General features: G+C 38.9%; 1 pseudogene; it reads right to left on the bottom strand.

Moving 5' to 3' along the window:
* Nucleotides 1-866: 866 nt before the first annotated feature.
* On the bottom strand, nucleotides 867-1352 carry LOC126070587 (cytosolic iron-sulfur assembly component 2A-like; annotated as a pseudogene).
* Between the last annotated feature and the right edge of the window lie 2541 nt (nucleotides 1353-3893).

Genomic DNA, 3893 nt, shown 5'->3' with positions numbered 1-3893 from the left:
TCTTGGTGCATAGGGACCTGTAGTTGTGTTTCAGATGGCCAGTCTCAAGGTTTTAAGACCCCAGATGCTACATCATGATTTTTGTGAACTATGTTATGCCTACTGACTGAGTTGCCCCATGAGACTATGGTCCTAAGCCTTTAAACCCAGAAAACCAATCTTGGAAGGTGTTTGGTCATGACTGAGGAGTATCCATATTTTTGTCTTCAATAAATATGTGTGTGTGCACCTATATACTTGTATTTACATGTGTCTATTTTTTTATAGTTCTTCTTTATAGTATGAGTTGGAATCAACAGCAGTGGGTTTGGTTTTTTGGTATAGACACTTGTATCTGTTCTCACCTACCTATGTACCAAGTTGCCAATATCCATTCATATGTGCTCATATACTTATTTTTTTGCAGGACTATGAACCAGTTTGTTCCAGTTTGACACCCTGCTGAGAATTTGTATTTCTATCCCAGATATACTGGATCAGAATCTACATTTTTCTTTTTTACAAAAATCATCTTTGTTTATTTATATTTTATAGAATAATGATTTAAACTGAATACATTTGAGCACAGTAGATATTTGACATGAAAAGTAGTTGTTTCGGAATAAGCATCACAAAAATAGCAACTCATCTTACACACAATAACTAGAAAGTATTTGTCTGATCGCTTAAATGTTACAAATCCTGAGTGTTATCCACTGAACAAACTAGGTATTACCTTATAACTAAATCTTGCTTGGAAATAATCCTTTAAAAAAAACTTCTGAGGTACAAATCACCGAGGTATTAAACACAAGTCTTTTACATTTTACAAAGAGTTTAAACAAATATATCAAATAATTACCATTCAATGGCTATTAAAATAGCTATTAATCAGGTTCAAGGACGCACTGTTCCACAATTTCACATAAGTTGGGGTTCTACGCTGCAGTTGCCACTCGCTTTTTGTCATTACCTGCTTTTTGATGTCTTTTTGATGTTCTACTGAGTGTGTTCCTTCAGAAATGTAGATTTCCAACTTAAGTTTAAATTAGTTAACAGTGCTGAAGTTTTACCCTTAAGTACAGCCCAATAAGAGTTGCTAAAGAGTAATGATGTACTATTGGTATGAACCTGACAATAACCAGATAGTCTTCATTTATTTCCTGAACCTCCACATAACTTTCTATTACCACATCCAGTTCTTCTAAAGTATTGGGCTTCTCTGGGCCCTGGACAGTTTGAATCAAATCATAAATCTCTAGTGTTTTCTCTTCCATAATCTGGGGCTGCCAGGCAGTTCCCTGTGCAGAGAGGCCTGAGAGCCACAGGACTCTGCTCAGTGTCCAGGGAAGCAGCCTGGACAACCGCTCCATCCTTATGCTCTGATAGCCCTCAGAATCTACAGTTGAACAATATTCCCAGGTGATTCTTATATATCTCCAGGTGACTCTTATGTATACATAAGAATCATCTGGGATTCTTGTTAAACTGTAGATTCTGATTTAGTATGTTTGGGGTGGAAATGCAAATTCTTAGCAGGGGGTAGAACCAGTTTGAAGCCCTGGTTTTTATTTGGTTGTGCTGTGCTCAATACATCCACATTCAGTGCCACTTTTTCTATCACCAAAAATAACAAAATCTCTATAGTCTAAAGTATGCTTTTCCTTCCCTGCTCATTCCCCTGGTAACCACCAATGAACATTGGTCTCTCTCTGTTCTTATCTTATAAAAGAGGGATCATACAATATTTGTCCTTATTGCTTGACTTATTTCACTTAGTATTATGCCCTCCAGATCCCACCATGTTATAACAAGTTGTGCAGACTCATCATTTTTCTTTATGGTTACGTAATATTCCATTGTATGTATGTATGTACCACAATTTGCTTATCCATACATGTATCGATGGGTACTTTGGTTGTTTCCATTTATTTGCTATTGTGAATAAAGTAGTAATGAGCATAGGTGTGCATGTATCCGTCTGTTCATGTCACTATTTTTAGGTCTCTAGTTAAGAGCTTGACTGCTAACCAAAAAGTTAACAGTTTGAATCCACCTGCTGCTCCTTGGAAACCCTATGAGGCAGTTCTACTCTGTTTCTATAGGACTGCTATGAGTTGGAATTGACTCGACATCAATGGGTTTGGTTTGGCTTTAGGGTATATACCTAGGAGTGGGATTGCTGAATCATAAACCAAAAAAAAAAACCAAACCCTCTGCCGTCGAGTCGATTCCGACTCATAGTGACCCTATAGGACAGAGTAGAACTGCCCCGTAGAGTTTCCAAGCAGCACCTGGTGGATTTGAACTGTCAACCCTTTGGTTACCAGCCATAGCACTTAATCACTACTCCACCAGGTTTTCCTGCTGAATCATAGGGTAGTTCTATTTCTAGCTTTTTTGAGAAAGCACTATACTATTTTCCATAGTGGTTGTACCACTTTATAGTCCCACCAGCAATTATCCTTATCCTTACGTTTGCATTTGCTTTACATTGCAAACATTTATTTTCTTACATAGCAATTCAGTTTTTTTAAAAATTTTGTACTTAAAGAGAAATAAAAAGTGTGGTTTTTCTAAGAATGCTTATGGTAAACAGTTACCACTACCTATTTCTGTACACTGAAGGTATGCAGTCATAAAGCCTGAACTTGGAGAGCTATTGAGGAAGTGGGACCTAACTAAATAAGTCATCAAGTGTATCTTCAGTAGGAAGAAATTTTACTGCTTCCCTTTTACCTTAAGGCAAGTGTCTAAAAAAGAAAATGTTAGTTCTGGAAATGTGCAGAGCATTTAGGAGACTACAGTGGTGGGTATTTTTTTTGCCACAGAAAGCAAAGTCCAGTAGAGATATTCAAGAGACTCCCTTGAGATGATAGTGCTAGAAAATGATTTCTGAGAGCTAAGAAGAATTTTACAGGGATATTGATGGCTCAGTGGTACAATTCTTATCCTCCATGCAGGAGACTAGAGTTAGTCTCCTAGCCAATCCACCTCATGCACAGCCACCACCCATTTGCCAGTGGAACCTTTCCGTTGCTAGATGCTAAACAAGAAGCTCTGGTGGCACAATGGTTAAGCACTCAGCTGCTAACCAAAAGGCCAGTGGTTCTGTGGGAGAAAAGACCTAGTAATCTGCTCCTGTAAAGATTATAGCCTAGGAAACCCTACGGGGCAGTTCTACTCTGTCATACAGGGTCTCTATGAGTTGGAATTGACTCAATGGCACACAACAACAAAAAACAGGTTTCAGTGAGGCTTCCAGACTAAGATGGACCAGGTAGAAAGGTCTGGTGATCTACCTCTGAAAATCAGCCAATGACAACCGTATGGATCACAATGGTCTGATCCCTAAATTAATCACGAGAATGGCACAGGATTGGGGCAAAATTTTGTTCCATTGTGCATGAGGTTGCCATGAATAGAGGACCAACTCAAGGCCAACTAACAATGAGAAGAATTTTAATTAGACCACTACGGACACCTATGTTATTAGCTGCCATTGAGCCAGTTCCAACTCATAGCGACCCTATGTACAACAGAACAAAACACTGCGTGGTCCCCCACCATCACAATCATTGCTATGCTTGAGCCCCGTGTTGCAGCCACTGTGTCAATCCATCTTCTTGAGGGTCTTCTTCTTTTTTGCTGATCATCTACTTTACCAAGCATGATATCCTTCTCCAGGGACTGGTCCCTCCTGATAACATGTCCAAAGTGTGTGAGACGAAGTCTTGTCATTCTTGCTTCTAAAGAGTATTCTGACTGTACTTCCTCCAAGACAGATTTGTTCATTCTTCTGGCAGTCCATGGCATATTCAATAATTTTTGCCTCACCATAATTCAAAGGCATCAATTCTTCTTTGGTCTTCCGTATGTATTGTCCAGCTTTCACATGCTTATGAAAATACCAT

This window comes from Elephas maximus, chromosome 1 (assembly GCF_024166365.1).
Source record: "Elephas maximus indicus isolate mEleMax1 chromosome 1, mEleMax1 primary haplotype, whole genome shotgun sequence".
In the NCBI taxonomy this organism is placed as follows: domain Eukaryota; kingdom Metazoa; phylum Chordata; class Mammalia; order Proboscidea; family Elephantidae; genus Elephas; species Elephas maximus.
This window is presented reverse-complemented; position numbering and strand designations above follow the sequence as displayed.